Below are 18,579 nucleotides of genomic sequence, written 5' to 3'. Positions count from 1 at the left end.
GGTTTGTGTGAGCGCAGATCGTTTGTGTGAGCGGGGATCATTTGGCTTGTGTGAGCGGGGATCGTTTGGCTTGTGTGAGCGGATCGTTTGTGTGAGCGGGGATCGTTTGTGTGAGCTGGGATCGTTTGTGTGAGCTGGGATCGTTTGTGTGAGCGGGGATCGTTTGGTTTGTGTGAGCGGGGATCGTTTGTGTGAGCGGGGATCGTTTGGTTTGTGTGAGTGGGGATCGTTTGTGTGAGCGGGGATCGTTTGGTTTGTGTGAGCGGGGATCGTTTGGTTTGTGTGAGCGGGGATCGTTTGTGTGAGCGGGGATCGTTTGGTTTGTGTGAGCGGGGATCGTTTGTGTGAGCTGGGATCGCGCGGGAAACACGCAGGCTCTTCTGATGCTCTGCCCAGAACCGCACGTCCATCTGACTGCAGTTAGACTGAACGCGCCCCCCATCGCTGCGGCCCTCTAACCGGTGCCACTGATGGGAGTTCTAATGACACTGGAAGGACGCAGCCTCACAGCTGCAGTGCCCTTCTAACTTTGCAAAGCTTTCACAGGACATAAACGACAGAAAACACAGACTCAGTTGTTCACTAGTCAGCCTAAACACAAAAACACAGACTTGTAGCAATGAAAAATATATCAGCCGTGAGAAACGTTAGCAGCATAGCGCTGTAAGGAAACGCAATCCATGTCACGTCATTGACCACCATATAATCGCTCATACAACACTGCCTACACCTGCAGATCTGAGCAAAACGCCACAGCCTTGATACACAGAGGACTCCGCGGGGAGAGGCAGTAGCAGTTAGTGAGTAGGAGCTGTGGGCCGGGCACTCAAGACACAATAACGTAATAATTTCTTGCCCTGATCACGCAGAGATGCAATTACTCATGTCAGCTCAATTCAATAAAGCTTCCCTGGCGTGACCTTTTTTGAACAATTTCTCTCTCCATTGAAAAAAAAACAACATTTACTGTGCTATATATTGATGATATAAATGCTTTTAAAGGTAAATATGAAAAAAAGACTTGCTTTTTTTTTTGGAAGTAGAAATTCTTAAAGCCTGTAGTGAAAGGTTAAGGAAAAGAAGAGACAGAGAGGCATGCATTTAACCTGGTGTCATTCGCACTGTACGCAGTGAAACTGTGCTTAGCAAATTTCCTCTGAGCTGCCATTTTGAAACAGAGCATAGTAATCTCAATGTTTCCTTTCTGCTTGAGTCTAAGGACCAAGGCAAAAAAGCGAAGCTTTAACAAACAGTTTACCTCCTTGCACATAAATCCCTGTCCAAAACACATCCCTGCCTAGGAACTTCAGTTTGAGCTCTTTAGTTCTAATATACTACATTTTTGGTCAATTGCCAGTGTAGTTATTTGAAATACTTTTCTAAGGCCATATATACTTGTCATACACAGATATTGCAGCCATTTTACAATACCTCTTTGGCCAGCTGCCAAGTGGTCCGTTTTTTTAATAGAGCCCAATTTTCTTTCATCTGTCAAACCTGTACAAAAGAAACTTTTAATGCAAGCTATCTTTTTTGTTACAAAGCCCATTAAAATGAAAAGTATTGTTCACATAAATTGCAAGATTCAGATGTTTTTCTTCTCCCTCTGCCTTCATTTTTAAAAGGGATCGCTAAAACCGAGTCACCCTACTGCCACTTCCCTATTCAGAAAACAAAATGGCCATTTTTTTCAGAGAAGCAGCATTTCTGGGTAGGCAGCAGCTGCAGCAGGCTGGCGTTTTGCAAATTGGCACTACAGCCGTTCACTAGCGACACCAACAATTCTGTCTTCCTTCAACAACAGACCAGTAATGACTGCTTAACTGTCACAGAGCTACATTTACTGACCCCTATTCTGCAATCCTGTCATGTTCTGTGATTTTATGGAAAAACAATGGACTGAATATTTTATAGTACTTTCACCAAAGCTAGTGGAGTTTATCTAATTCAGCCTCACACAGGTGAGGACGTTCAGTCTCATTCAGGTGAGGACACACTCAGTCTCACTCAGGTGAGGACACACTCAGTCTCACTCAGGTGAGGACACACTCAGTCTCACTCAGGTGAGGACACACTCAGTCTCACTCAGGTGAGGACGTTCAGTCTCATTCAGGAGGAGCATCAGTCTCATCAGGTGAGGACACCTCAGGCTCTCAGCTGGCACACTGTCCATTCGGTGAGGCACACTCTCTCATTCAGGAGAGATGTTCGTCTACACAGAGATGTCAGTCTCATCAGGAGAGATGCAGTACACAGTGATAAGTCAGCTCCTCTCAGGACGTTCAGTCAAACACAAGGCGTCACTCCCAGGAAGGATGTTCAGTCTAACACAGGAGAGGATGTTCAGTCTCATTCAGGTGAGGACGTTCAGTCTCATTCAGGTGAGGACGTTCAGTCTCACTCAGGAGAGGATGTTCAGTCTAACACAGGTGAGGACGTATGCTGTCAGGCTTCACTGCCTGCCTGGCCGCTCAGAGCACCTTTTCAGGAGAATGCGCTGCACCCCTGCCCAGATACGCAGTGATAACACAGCACACCTGCCCAATACCAGTGATAACCAGACACACGCAATACACAGTGATCACAGCACTCCCGCCATATACGTGATAACGTTATGATTTTCGCTGCACACTTCTGCTTTTAACTAAAAAAGAATTCATGGGTCTTTTCAGCTGCCAAAACCTTGACACTGAGGCTGTGAAGATTAATGTGAGGTATTGTGCATCCGATGTTTGTACGGACATCCTTTACACCAAATCAGTCTTAGCATTACGCATTGGAAGAAAATAAACAGGAAGGATTAAGGACACTCATCAGACCTCATCTCGATCCGAAAGTTCTTAAGAATCAACGACTGCAGTTCGTCATTAGATGGAGAGTAACTCCACCACCCCCTCCATCAGCGTCTTCACTAGCGCTGACAGTAGGTGGGGTCAGCAGTTAGCTCAGCGTGTACATTTTAGCACCGCTGCGAAGACGTTCACTGCCTCCCTGCGCTCTGTGTCTCCAAATCTGTCAGCATGGACAAGCTGTGACTCTGGAAAGCAAAAGCTTTCATTCTCAGAAAAACGGCGAAAGACTAAAAAAAGAATGGATTTGACAAGGACTGCAAAGAAATTCTAATCTTGAAAGTACACATGACTATTTTGCACACATGAATTTTTTTTTTCTAGCTGGACACAGGTAGCAATTTCTCCTTTAAGTGGCAGCACAGTCTTTTAATTATGCCACAAAATGCAAAGATCCCTATAAATTTAGGCTGTCCTAATAGTGATGACACGGCCAGTTTAGCGGAAAGACTGCTGTTCAGGAGGAAGAACGGGCAGTAACAGACAGTGTGGGCAGAACAACACAGCAGCACCATATTGAACCATACCTTTTGTTGGGATTTTGAATTTTTATAACATAATGTTCTCCAAAAAGTTGTTTTGGAAAAAAAAAAAAAAAGCTATTGAAAAGACTCACGATTTACACTGCAGGCCTTTGTCTAAAAACATACAGCAACAATTGTCTGGTGACTGAATTGTAGGCTTGTTTGTTAAAGTGGGAAAATCACCAACACAACTCAAATGACACCAACGCAATTCAGACTAATAGTACAATGCATTAGTGATCAATTTTTTAAAAGAAACAGCAGCGTAGCTTTGTCTAATTTATTGGACACAATCACAGCGTATCGGTCGTACAGTGACAGAGCATAGCCAGCATATAGCCTTTGATCATATTCAACACCACTGCAGATACACTTAAGCCGGGCGTACATAGAAAAAACCATTTGTGCACTTGACATAAACATATTTGTTTAATATGTTTGGACTAATGTTTATTGAGCAGATTCTTTACAGCCAAGCCTCACTTGTAGCCTGAGAAATGAATAAGTATAAGTAGACCCTGAAAAAACAAAAATAATTAAATAATTTTATTAACCCCACACGCACAAGCCAAATCTTGCCAAACCTTGCCCATTTAGGGGGTACCCTATTTAAAGCTTTATAACTCCAGATGTGAACACCACAGAGACTTGAAAAATGGCTTAAATGAAGCAAGACATTTGTACAATTTACAATACTAACGCAGATTAGTTTATATTCATAATTTTGGAAGATATAAAGTGCCACAAATGCAATTGTTTTGACAAAAAATCTAAAATGAATTTGCACTTTTTAAGTTTGCAATAAAATACTGAGAGATTGCATATATACAGCAGGTTAAACTATACATGTGCTAGATCAAAAACTTCTTGACCACAAGTTTGTAAAATCTAAGAGTGGATATGTAGAACTACTACAGATGTATGAAGCAAAAACTAAGCAGTGTACCCAGCGTCTCCAAATCTATCCAAAATGTCTAAATTATGCATTGCTGTAAATCACAACGTATTCACGTATTTCACTACAAATCAACTGTTTTGACTCAAGAAAATCACTGTTGCATAATTTTCAAGTGGGAATTACAAGCTTTCAGTCAGTACAGCGTTCTAAAATATCTAGGGGTCCAGAAACTTATCCAAAATCTCTCCAAAATTGAATAAAATGCTTTTTGTCCATTATAAAGCATATAAATGAGCCCCTTATGAAGGTTTAAGATGAAACATTGCAATCAGATTTTAAAAAAGAATGCAAAAATATTGTCACACAATGCGGTACAGTACCTAAATGTGTAATAATTAACTCGTGTGTATTTCTATACTCTGTACTCTCGTATGTTTTCTTGTATGAAAATGGGACGACATGAAAACAATTTTCAACCGTCCACCACGTTTTTGCAATGATCGGACTCTCAAGTCATCACTGTTGCATGCTTCACAAAAACTATTACACTACCATCTAATGCTTACATTACAGTGTGAAATATCCACAATAATATATAACACCGCTAACTTATTTAAAGATTCTCAGTTTCAAAAATAACGTATATAACCGAAATATTTTGAGCAGTAATACTTACATAGCAATGATGAAATCTCATCTATGTTCAGTAGATGGAGACAGCGTAGTATCAATCATACTGTTCTGTTCGCTTCTGTTTTGCTCCAGAAAACGATGTCAGCTAGGTCTATCAGCAAACATATGGCTTAGCTACGTCCAGAAGTCCTCAATAATAATAGTATTTTCCAAGAAATTACGAAATATCGTTGACCACGTTTCGTTAGGTGCACGGTATTTTTCTGCTAACATAGAGTGAATGAGTAAATGAATGCGATGTTAAGAATATTTTCTGTTACGCTGACCTATAAAACGCTATTCCAAAAGCAGGATTAGACATGTTATACATCGTTAGAAAGCTTATACTCTCACCTACTGAATAAATGAATTGTCAATCAAGCCAGACTGTACTAAAAAGGGCGACGACGCCGTAAACAACAGGTGTGGTATTACGCAAAGCTATTTTGGAAGAGACCCAGGCGTCATAAATACGCGTATATTTCCCAAACGGATTGTCCAAGACAATATATGACCACGCAGTCTCAAAAGGGACATCTCTACACGTAAAACCAACACTAAAATTGTATAGTTATTCAATGTTTAGTCCCAGATATTGACTGTAGAATGACATGGTATCATTTTTAAAAACTTTTTCTTGTTTATTTCATTATTCAGTGAGCAGCGTTTTCATGCTGTATAGGCATATCTTAGGGCTATTGTCGGGTTTATCTTGTTGCTATGACGGAATATGATTTTTTAGTGGTGAAAGGATATTTTTATGAATGCCAAGATAGACAGTATTGTCCATTATGTCCAGGGTGGGGGGTGTTTTGTAGATGAGACTGCAGGGAGGGGGTGCGTGTTAAATGAATGACCAGAGCGACAATGGTGGGGCTGTCAAACTCCGTTTTCGGCATAGTTGTTGTGTATCGTCTACTAATGAAACTAAAACAACGCGTTTCTGTTTTTAGCTCACACTTTGGTTGCAGTAGCACCGAATGTTTGAGTTTAGTAGGCACGCCAGCCTGCCGACAACTAGGGGCTTTGTGCTAAGAGGTTAATAACAACAATTGGATGGCAAGCATCCAGATCATCCCATTAGTTTAGGGGACTTGACAGTTCCTACACTTCACTTCCCTCGACAAGAAAATCATATTCATAGCAAATCCCCCCCTGTATAGTTACTGTATAGCTTGCTTGGAATACTCCAGGAAAATGCTAACGGTCCTCTTTAATGGAAGATGGAGTGATTGACAGTATTTTTTATCACCATCATGGCAAACGGAGGTTCCCAAATAAATTTGTCTCAGAGAAGCTTATTTTCCCAAAGCAGATATCCTCCTCCAGGTGTTCCTGCAGGCTGCAGTCATATCAGTGTGTTTAGCTCACAGAGCCACAGTCCAGAGGGAGAAATGATCTACACTGACCGCAATTACCACTCTACTGTATCATGAACTATCCGAGAGCAATACAGAGCAAACACTGGACAAAGTCCGCAATAGAGTACGGGTAAGAGGTAAGGGGCTCTAGGTAATTATGAGTTTGCCAGGTTCAGTCCTGGGTCAGATGTTCTATCGTTGAAATAATTAGAATAAACAACATGCTTTTGAAAATACGGCATACGTACATATACAAATATATATATGCATTTGTGTGTGTGTGTGCTTTCAAGTGTGTGTGCATATGTGTGTGTGTGTGTGTGTGTCCGTGCGTTCATGCGTGCATGTGTGTGTGTTAGCGTATCGACTGTAAGCTATTTTGAATAAAAATGAGATCCTTTGGTGACTACATGGCTAGCAGTGGGAGGCCCAGCATGCAGTGCGTGGTGAGCGTGTAGAGAGGTGCAGTCCTGCAGGACAAGCTGCACTGCAAGGGGAACTGACGGTTGGTATAGCAACACATCCCATAATGACACAGTTAGGTTTATACACCTGAGGTAATATGCATCAAGGATTGCAATTAGGACAATGTGAAAACTTCACTATAGTTTGATCAGAATCCATCAAACTAAAGACTTATGATGTCTGGACTAAAGCCATGACTAAACTGGCAGATGAAAAGGCCTAATGAAGATAATAAACTTTCTGAGGCTTTCAACACACAGTAGCTTGGGCTGCCACAACGCTACACCCCTTACAACCCCCTCCATGTCCCAACACGCTACACTGGAGAGAGGCCTGATGGATAAGGATCAGGCCTTCAAAACATAAGGTTGTTGGTTCAAATTCCAAAGCTGTCATTTCCACGACAGCAAGAAGTCTTTGATGTCTTTAGTTCGTAAAAATGTTGAAAGGTCATGGCCTAACACACAATTATTCACAACTTATCAACTGCCTGTGCAGTCCTCGGGAAACCTTTGCTTATTTATCTGTCTGTGTTCCATAATGTTTTCTCTGTCTATACTTGCGACATGTGCTTGGAACCATATAATTGGTGCTTGCAGTTATATTTATATAATTTATGTGTAATTTATTTCTAGAAGGAATATGGTATGGATATCAGCATTTCCATTCCATATGCATTATTTAGTATATTATCATTATGCATGCTTCGTTCATCAGAAATGTTTATTAAATATGACAGCTTTTTTTCTTTTTTATCATGACTGTACTAAATATTCAGTAGGAGTCACACTTGCCCTCATCAACAGTTCCATGAAGCAGGAAGCATCAGCAGGTATGGTACTAAATAAACGGGTACAATTCATCACTATCCCTTGAGGCAAGTCCCAAAGTGACAATCCTCCTCACATGCCGACGAGTTACAATGACTTCTTCTCTGAGAAACTCTTCCATAGAAACCCATGTGGACCCAGGCTGCAGTATCTTTGATTCCAGGCCCACTTCCTTCTGCCACCATTCTTTCCAGGCTTCTTTCAGATGGTTTTAGAAAAGCACCCAGTTTCTGAAGACCGGTGTGAATCAGGTCTTATTCCAAGTCAATTTTCTCTCGTATTTGACGTTCCCCTAACAGTTCAGCACACAGTCAGCTCTCACTGTTTTCCAGAGACAATATCCTCTAATCTGCTTTTTGCTGCGATAGGTCAGGATGCTTCTCTGCCGAATTCGAGTCCCCTCAAAGTCACAGTCTCTATCGGCTGCAACACGGCCAAGCGATTCGGTCCAACATCTCCTTAAACCAATTTTCCGAAATGGAATGGAACCCAGCGGCAGGCTGAAATGGGCTGACGGCTTTAAAGACAGCAGGCCTCTTCAATTCTGGATCTGTCATCCGCTGGCTGCTCATGTGTGCGGATGTCCCTTTCGCAATTGATTGGTAGCGTAATGGAAAAACCATACAGATTAATGTGTTTTTGAGACTGCTCGCACGAACAGTGGGTAATTCACTTAGTGGGTTAGGTATATTGTAAAGCACAATACACTACACACAATGCCGTCTGTCGGACTCACGTTAAAAAAGAAAGCAACTGCCAATGTGTCTGGTTGAGGTTGCAATTGGTCATTTTCTTTGTTTGAAATTCCAAATCACAATCTCAGAATCACATTTTGGCAATTTCACCCATTATACGCTGACACATTTATATCTTATATCCTGGTGCGGTGACAGATAAAAATATTGTCCATAAAAAAATCTATTAGCAGCAGGAGAAGAGCAGTCTTTGTGTTGGCTTATTTTCTGCACTATTCTAATATGAAGGACATCACATCTACATTTAGTGTTACCTTATTAGCTTTGCCAAAATGTAATTATGTACACTGTTGTGGAGCATATTTTATTATACGCATTCTGCAATATGCTAATTATGTCATATATTCGATTTTACTGGAAAGCAAATCTGTACAGAAGGCATTTTGCTCATTAGAGAACCTCATGAGACAGTGAAAACTTAATTAATGTAATTACAAAAAGTACAAGAAAATGCTGCCAGTCTGGGGGTTGAAAACTGGTGAAATTTAGTTGAGAACACCCAGAATGTTGTGTGTGCATATATTTCTAGATCAATAAGGCAGGCGTTCTTACGCAAGCTGGAAATGGGCAGAGGGCATTGCATAATTAATTCTCCCACCTCCCACCCCCCGGTTGGCATCACTATCCTTTTTTTCCCTGTTATGGACGCATTCAGTACCACGTGTGTCCAGACATGTAGCCAAGGCTGGAAATGGCGAACAAACACACACACCTGGCACTCTCCCAATCCCCATCTATTCAGAGCTCCCCCCCCTCCCCATTTTCCCCCATCATTTGTCCAAAGCACATCTATATATTTACATATTTATCTTCACACATCTTAGAAACAGGAAATGCACTTGGCAGCTCATAGGTCTTCATTCACTGACAGGTCCCTTGCTCGTGGGAGTAGCTACATGGCACTCAGCTCAATTCCAAAATGTAGCTGCAAGCAGCGATTACAGGGGCCAAATACATCAGACAAATATGTTTACCTTTTTACTGTATGATTTCCCATGTAGCAAACACTAAATAATAAACTAATATGGCAAAATGTATAAACATTGATTGCAAAACTATAGTCCAAGGACATGTGTATTAGGTCTCTAAAGCATGTGAAACATTTATTATGAATGTGACAAAAATTAATTGGACTAAAGTAACAGTTTACATCACTACCATGAAGCCAAATCAGTTTAGATGAGTGGGCACATTAGCACAGTACAAAGTACTTTTTCTTCACACCAGGGAGAGAGTAAAATTAGGAGTTCTCAACAGCAGGAATGCTCCTGAATGGCAGGTACACTGGAAACAGTGTCCAAAAGGCATCTGACCTAAAATTATTTCAGTTGAGCACAAAATTCATGAACTCTGTCTGGGTATAGCTTCCAGGTATTGCAGTGCCATATATTATCTGAAAATAGGACAGGATAAACTGGTATACAGCTATCTTTAAATAAGTTTTATTTTATCTTGGGATGGTATTTTTTCCACAGCACACAGTCTGCTTTGCGGTTCAGCTACAACATAAAGATAACAGGCTCACATTCAGCATTTTTGTTTTTGAGTTACAAATGGCTAAAGGTGTTATTTCTTTTTTTTTTTTTTTTAAATCAACATTTCAGTGATTTCTTTACTCACTACACTGTAAGTAATAAATGACACTTGCATTTAACATTCAGGAGCGGAATGAATCCAGGCAACACTATTATACCTTTTTATTAACAGTTAATAGTTAAATATTTGCTGCTTTGTAGTATTTAATAGACAAACGATGGGTGGGGGACAGATTAGAGTTGTGACAGAACTGAAACTCGTCACGTGAACATCAATTTTATTATTAATTTTTTTCATATCGAAACAAGCTTTTGTGACTAGCAGTTTTTTAATAAATCCTAGACCAGGAAAAAGATGATATTTGATAATAGTTATAATGCTGAGAGGAGCAAGGGAACGTGGGGGTACTGACAAAAAAAATAATTTGTTTTGTAAATGTATTTTTGATTCATAATTCAAGCCAAAAATGACTTTATTTGAACTTGTCTTTCCACAGGATTTCACTGAGCCCAGGAGGAGATCTGAAAGCAGAAACAGATTCTGTGTCGACCTGTACAGCCTGAGACATAATGCAAGCAGAAACAGACTCTGTGTAGACCTGTACAGCCTGACGCTTAATGTAAGCAGCGTGTCACATTAATCTTTGAAGCTACGCAAGAAACACTTCAAAGCCTGAAAGAAAAGATCTCCGTGTCGCCTTCTGCGGGTGCTGACAGTGTTAACGTGTAATGCACCTGGATCTGGATCCTGGGACAGGAGGCAGCGGTGTGAGGGGATCAGCGGCACCTGCTCGTTTTCACACAGCGAGAGCCGTAGGACTGGGGAGGCTGTCATCGGACCTCCAGAACCAGAAGGCATGTGTTCTGCATTATGTGAACACTAACATATCTACATATGCAAAACGTGAAGATAAAATGACAGCCTTTGATCAGGGTAATTTGCAACTGCTCGGGAAAGAAAAATCCACATCTTGAGAGGATCACCTAAGTCTGTTTGCTACCTTGAAGAAATCAAAAGGTTCACCTTGTCAATAATAGGAAGTGACAAAAGTTGTGATGAGTGCAAGATTTGTCTTTGAATTATACAGAACAAAGATCCACAAGACATGTATCAGATTTGTGAGCTGCTTTTAGAAACTGAACAGGACAGTTCTTTGGGTATTTTTACTCCAGCTTTAACATTTACCTAGCAAGAAATTCTTAGGTTTATCAGAGATAAAACAAACAAGCAAAAACCAATAAAACTCACATCATTCCCACTTGAGCTACAGTACTTTAGGCATTAAGACGGCAATTTTTGTTTGTAATTCCATTAAATATTTTAATAATACAGTTGTGTATCAAAGTTTATCCTGGCATTCTACAGCGTAAATGGGATCAGAATCAAGTTCCTTAATGAAAAGTGACAATTTCTTGGTTTGAAATTTTCATGACTGACCAAAGCCAAAATACATCAACCGTTAATGGAAATGAATATTTTCAATATTATACAATCTAACAACATTATATTAGATAAAAAGTTAACCTTTTAATGGAAAAATAAATGCTATTTCATGCATACTAAAGTTACTTTCACAGGAGCAATCTCAGTAAGGTAACTGTGTGGCAGCACAGGCAAAATCAGCACAATCTGCCTTGTGGAAGCACACTCCAGGCTCGTTATTGGGTGTGCACTCTTAATGTTAGGAACGCTTTCACACCTGTCAAAATGAACATAAATGGAGAAGTAAATACGCAAGCCCAGAATAGCTGTCACAGGTACCTCATAATCAACATAAATAGCAATCTCACAATTTTTGAATCGGGGGAAAAGTGTAGAAAGAGAAAGTATTTTGGGGATAAGCATTTCAGCGTGCTCTTTGGTCTCTGGCATTTAAATGAGCACAGGGCTCAGTGGTCTGTGGGCTCTCTGTGCAGCTGGTAGCAGGGCACAAACAGAAGTGTCTGTGTTACAGACAGAGATGCTCCCCCCCCCTTAACCAGGGCAGAAGCAGGGCTCAAATAAGTGATTGAGTGCTCTGGAGTATAATTTGCAATTTAACAGCTTCATAAAAATAAAACACAAACAAGCCAGCACAGCTATCCAATCATGCAACCAACCACTTTCAGGCCACCATACACCCCCCCCCCCCCCCACCCACTTTTTTTTTAGAAGGGCATGATATAATTTCACATATTCCTTCTGTGGTACATTTTAGCCCAAAGCCAGATTCAAATATGATGCATTACTCCAACAAATACCAACTAATTTAAAGGTTCCCCTCTCCTGCTCACCATGTAATTACTTCAGATGAATGTTGCTGCTTTTGACCGGAAAATCCAATGGAGACAGAGAAGAAAAATCAACAAAATAATTTGAATTTAATTTTCTGACAATATTGTTTAGAGGAAAATGATGTCTGTGACTAACACCATAGATTTATCTGTTTTGCTATAACCACATATTTAATTTGGCATCGGACACAATTCATACCAATAGCTTCAGTCCACACTGAAGCTATTGTAATGTAATTTTCCATTTTCATCTTCATTACATTTTCTCCAATATACAATATTCTAAAGAATTTCAGAATGATATATTTCCATATTTAGAACATACTTTATCCTGAACATGAAATCATTTTGGATGGCAAGAAATTCAAACTGTAATTACGAGCCAGTATCTGATTGCGTCATTATGAGCAATATCATTTAATGCACCCAGATCCCTGTACATTATATTTAATATAAAGAGCACAAATGTAATTTCATCACATTAGACAAAATTAAAAGCCTTTCATGTATGGCATTCAAATTATAGCCTATTGCATGCTGAGCTCTTGGGTGCAAAAAGACATTTGATGTTGTATTGCAGTGCTTTCATTTTCTGGCTGTCCTATGACATGCAATGGATCAAGGTAACATTGGACTTTAATTTAACTCTTTTTCACAAACACAAATTGGTGTTATTTTAGTGATTGCTGAATTTCACACAGTGTGTTTGTGAAGGAAAAAAGCTTGCATTCAGTTGAGAGTCAAGTTAAGGACACATGTTTATTGAATTAAAGAAAGAGGTTCTGTACTGAACTACAGTCCCCATCATGCAATTGGGCACTTCCACACACACTATCATTCCTATGACTACTCAGCCGATTGAATTCACAATAAGTTGAGTATTGATAGGCATCAATTTAAGGATTTCCTTAACTGAACAGCCAGCCGTAAAAAAACAATTGCAGCCAAAATCATGTTTAGTGAATTTGTGTGAAGGCCATTGCAGTATTGTTTAATCCTGCTATTGACCTGCCAGAACAGTGGTGAATATTAATAAAAGTAAGTTCAATATTGTGACATTACTAACGTCCTTGCGCCTGTTAGTTCAATATTTGTGCATTTATAAAAATGCCCCTGTAGCTTTGTTCATGAATTATTAAACAGAGTATAAATTAAAATAACCATTAACCATAATAGAAAATGTAACCATTGGCAATTGCCTTACAGCATAAAATTTAAAACGCTGGTATTTTATGAAGTGAGCGCAGAGACTGTAAATGTGGATTCATGTCGCTTCAACAGAAACCACCTCTTTTTGAACGGGCTGACTAGAGCACCTCTGATTCTACTCCCCACCGAGTGCGGTCCAAAGTGCTTCCCACTCAGAATGTCTGCTGCAGGATTAGTTTGCAAATTCTCCTCCCTGGGAACGGGCCAGAAGACAAACACCTCGCACTTGTTCAGGTTTTGTATTACCCTCACTGCTTGTGGCCCGAATCCTAATTAATGACCATTCGCATGCTGTTGCTTTCTATGAAAAGGCCCTAAGTGAAACGAAAATTAGTTTCTGATGCTTGAGTCTAACTTAAACTGACAAGCTTGTTTTTCCACACAGCACAGGACTGGGACCACCGTCAACCTAAAGTTTTCCGCCTGGTTTTCTTCTCTTTCTAAGCGTGTTTTTGGAGTCACAACTGATAATGTAGATATATCCCGGGAATCCATCCATCCATCCATCCATTTTATAAATGCTTGGTCCAAGTCAGGGTTGCGGTGGCAACAGAGCAAGCAGAGCAGCCCAGACGTGCCTCTCCCCAGCGACTTCCTTAGACTCCTCCCGGTGGATCCCAAGGCGATCCCAGGCCAGCCGGAGAATATAATCCCTCCAGTGTGTCCTAGGTCTACCCCTGGGTCTCCTCCCCTGTATACAGGGAATCTTTCGGTGATTCGTTATTTTCTGTCAAAGACGGTGCACTTACTGAACTGACCGATTGCTGATGTGCATGTCATTAAGCGATGCGTGAAAAAAACTGGCAGAGTATCGCCGTCAAAACACCCAGGTGTGATGTCATTAGCAGGTGGGGGGCGGAGTGTAATGACAGGTCTGACTTTCTGATTGGTTGCTTGAAAAAGCACGATGTAAAAACAGCAGTAAAAATAAAGTAAATACTGGGCACACTACAAGGCATCCTCCACACAAGGGTTGGCATCGCCACCGTACTGCAGCACAAAGAGCTGCTTCATCTTTTCAGTACGGCTGTCTGCTCTTTGCTATCAGTGTTACCCTGTTAATAACAGACTATGGCCTGGAATCAATCTGCTTTTTTCCCCTTAACTTTGACTCTCAGCTACAAGCAAGTGTTACTTTTCTCCGGCGCAAAACAAACTCTTGAAATTAATTGAGTCAAAGGGCAGGAACGAGCGCTGGCTGAATCCAGGCGTATGTCAATTACACGCTCAATTTATCTGGATCAATTACGGTCTGCACGCCGGGCCCAGGCCCTCCGCACGCCGGGCCCAGGCCCTCTGCACGCCGGGCTCAGGCCCTCTGCACGCCGGGCCCAGGCCCTCCACACGCCGGGCCCAGGCCCTCCACACGCCGGGCCCAGGCCCTCCGCACGCCGGGCTCAGGCCCTCCGCACGCCGGGCCCAGGCCCTCTGCACGCTGGGCCCAGGCCCTCTGCACGCTGGGCCCAGGCCCTCCGCACGCCGGGCCCAGGCCCTCTGCACGCCGGGCCCAGGCCCTCCGCACGCCGGGCCCAGGCCCTCCGCAGGAAGGCCGGCCGCCGGTTTAACCGAGGAGCGGGACGCACGGTCGTAAAGTAACTTCGTCTGAAATGGCGGGTGAGTCCGTGCGCGCCAGTCGCTCAGGAGAACCATGAGCCCCAGCACTTCTGCACCCTGCTGAAGACACATTCCACCAAAACCGTCCGATCTGCTAAAGGCCTCCTCTCGAGCGACGTTCAGCGGTGGAGCCGCGGCACCGTTCATCACGGAAAATAAAAGTCCTCATCTCCAGCGTTCCCTTCATTTCCGCCCTCTCCATATTTGCGTTACAGAGTCTGCTTTTGATAAATGCTTGTTTTAGATTAACATCTGTAAGCATGCATGAAAGCAAGGAGACATATTTCCCCTGACAAGAGCAGTATAGGAGACCAAGAAAAACATGGTATCCATGCCAGATAATCCTTTCATTATTACATTACTCCATTTATTTTATTATTTATGATCTCTGTTTATACTCTTTCCTATATATATATATATATATGACCAAAAGTATCTGGACACCCCTTGGTCTGGGGCTATTTTTCATAGTTTGGGCTAGGCCTCTTTGTGCCAGTGAAGGCAAATCTTAATGCTACAGCATGCAATCACGATCTAGAGAATTCTGTGCTTCCCCAACAATTTGGGGAAGGCCCTTTCCAGTTTCAGCATGACAGTGCACACAGCAAGGTCCATATATAAAGGGTTTTTCTGAGAATGGTGTGGAAAAACTTGACTGGCCTGCACAGAGCCCTGACCTCAACTCCATCCAACACCTTTGGGATCAATTGGAAAGCACACTGCTAGCCAGGTCTAATCGCCCAATCAGTGCCTGACCACATATATATACTGTATATGCATTCTTCTCATAGACTTTTCATACATTGAATGGCTAGTCAATGGCTTGCATTCTAATCTTTGGCTCTCAAATACTTTTTTATCCTCACCAAAACAAACTCTCTAAATTATGTCTGAGGAGGAAAAAAGCTGCACTTGTGAACACATGTGCACATAAACACACACACACAAAAACACACACACACACACACATTTTGGAATTTCTTTTTCATTATTTTTGGAAGTAATGAGCGATCTCTCATAAAGAAAGAGAAACGGAGAAGTGCTGTTGCTGTGCTGATGACTGTGTGATGGCGGCAGGTAAAGGTGATAAATGCAGCTGTCACCCAAAGGACATTACATTCCCGCTCCACGATTGGTCTGGAAACCGTTCTGAACAATCTTGTCTTTCGATGGGTTTCTCACCCGCCTCAATGATAAATCAAAAGAACAACACGGACTTCCAATCATTTCCCTGGAACACTGTATCACTCCGAAAGGGATTTACACTGCATACACCATGTCCCCTCCTCTTTAGATTGATTTCAGTAAAAGTATTCTATGTCCTCTTCACATGTTATGGCTGGTACCCATACAGTGCAAAGTACAACGCAATTTTTGAGAATCTCAGTACAGACATCCCGTTTCTGTGACGTTACATTTATTTAAGTCAGCCACCAATTCAATTTGATTTGATTTGACTTCTATTGGACTTTTTTTTCGGATACACTTTCAGAAACATGCTTCACTAGAAAACAGGGAATTGGAAAATTGGGAAAGATTGGGACTGAAACCAGAAATTGAGGTGATTCATTTTCTGTATTACAAAAACATAAAGAGAGAGTCACAAATTCTGTTTTCTGGAAAGCATGCAATACTTCTGTAATAACCCATAAACAGCAAAATTCTTCTTGGTTGTTGTTTGTTTTGATGAGAGTCGTATGATATAAAAGCCTTGCAAAACTGTCTTCCGGTCTTCATCACTCAAACAAATAGGCTGTCTAGCCCATCCATTTTCCTGATATGTTTTCTACAAGTAAATCTTCATACATGTCTGCAACTGTCCATTTCATCAAAAGTATGGCAGTATGAAAATAAGAATAATTATCCTGAAGAATAAGGACAAATGGCCACAAAGTCAATGCCACAAGAATACCTTTCTCTAGAGACTGAGCAGTCTACATGCCGTGTAAATTTATTTGATGGCATAAAACCTTGCCAGAACTCCAGTGCGTTCTAAACAAATGCATTTCAGTTTTAAAAAATATGATATTTCCACAGTAACAGCAGCATAATTTGATGGAATTATAACGTCGAGCAGTATAACACATACTAAATAAGGTTCATTTATTGCTTTGTAACATAGCAGCTTTTGTTTCAGTGATAACTGTTAGTTTATCAACCCAATTTAAAACTGAAGGCATAAACTGAACCGGTACCAAAGCATAAATAAAAGATTTATGCTGTTATGGACTGTAGTTTTACTCCTGCAGATCTGTAATGCCTAACCGTTCCAAAGTTAGCCATATCTAGAATAATGCTGTAATCCAGTATAATAATACCAACCAATGTGCCCACAGACTGAATGCGTTACAAACACTGAAGAGTATGTTCCCAGCGCAAATCAACTGAGATGCAATTAGCTTTGTGGCACTGTCTATTATAAAAATGTATATGTTTAAACATATCGGATTGGTAGACATCTGGTGCAGATTCAAGACGATGGGGATTGTGTGATTGCTTTGTCCTTGTAACAGGTGCCATTGTTTTTTTTTAAACCACCGATTAAAAGAAAATGTCTGAATTTATTTCTATTTGCAGTGTTATTCAGGACTGCCTCCTGAGCTCATTTAGCACTAATTACACCTCCTATTTGTGCCCTCGGGGGGGTTAATACACTGTTTAAAATGTCACGTTTCTCTCTCTGCGTTTGAGTAGCGAGCGTCTGTAACTGGCGACGTTCCTCTGAAAGTATTTCGGGCACCAGCGCGTCCCGCCTTGCGGCCGCTCCGTTAACTGCGCCGTTCGGAAACGGGTCTCCCGTCGGCCGGGCTCTTGATTAACGGGAGTCGAGACAAATGGAATAATTGCTGGGAAGCGGCAGATCGGGACCGTTACTGGAAGCAGTAAGTTGTGACACGCATCATCGAGTGATGTCAGCAGAGACTGTAAATCGCCCACGGCGAGAGAGCCGGACCTGGGCGTGAATACCAAACACGGGCACGGCCTGAGGCGGCGGGCCGCTCCGTCTCCATGACACCACCGCCACCGAAAGCGCATCAAACTGATGGAATGTCAATCAAGTGCGGCTTCAGATCACTGGCCATCGCCATAACGACAACGGCAATAACAGGTGAAGTCATGAAAGACCGATGTACCAGCAAGGCTGTGGTTGCATAGGAACAGATCACACCTAAGAGATTAATAATCTGACCTTGTATCTGTCAATATATCCATTTCTGAAATAGGTGACTTTTTCACAATTTTCCTGCTTTTTTTTTTTCTTCTGGTTCTCATAAATATATTCCACAAGACAGGGCGAGTTATTATGGGGTTTTTTCTCATTATAGAACATTTCTATAAGAACACCAGGGTGGGTGTGACACTTTCACAAAAGCATTTTCCACAGCCTTTATACCTGAGATTAATCTACTGAAGAACCTTGATAGGAAATCTGGGGTACCACTATTTAAAATTTCAAACAATCAGTCGTCTCATATTTTCCGTTAATAAATCGACAATGTTGGGTGAAAATAAAAGAAACAGCAGAAGTGTTTCCAGTGACTGAAAGCTGATAGCCCCTTTGACACTGACAGATAAAACGGTGTTGTTATAAC

The 18,579-nt window shown here is 41.4% G+C and overlaps 1 protein-coding gene across 2 annotated transcripts in view; it reads right to left on the bottom strand.

The window, feature by feature from the left end:
• The window catches only part of LOC135233631 (ciliary neurotrophic factor receptor subunit alpha-like), a 200,200-nt gene that overhangs the window by 88,238 nt on the left and 93,383 nt on the right, over nt 1-18,579 (bottom strand). The gene's annotated exons all lie outside the window — the stretch shown is intronic.

This window comes from Anguilla rostrata, chromosome 10 (genome assembly GCF_018555375.3).
Source record: "Anguilla rostrata isolate EN2019 chromosome 10, ASM1855537v3, whole genome shotgun sequence".
Classification (NCBI taxonomy): domain Eukaryota; kingdom Metazoa; phylum Chordata; class Actinopteri; order Anguilliformes; family Anguillidae; genus Anguilla; species Anguilla rostrata.
The sequence above is the reverse complement of the archived record's forward strand: the minus strand, read 5'-3'. Positions and strand labels throughout refer to the sequence as shown.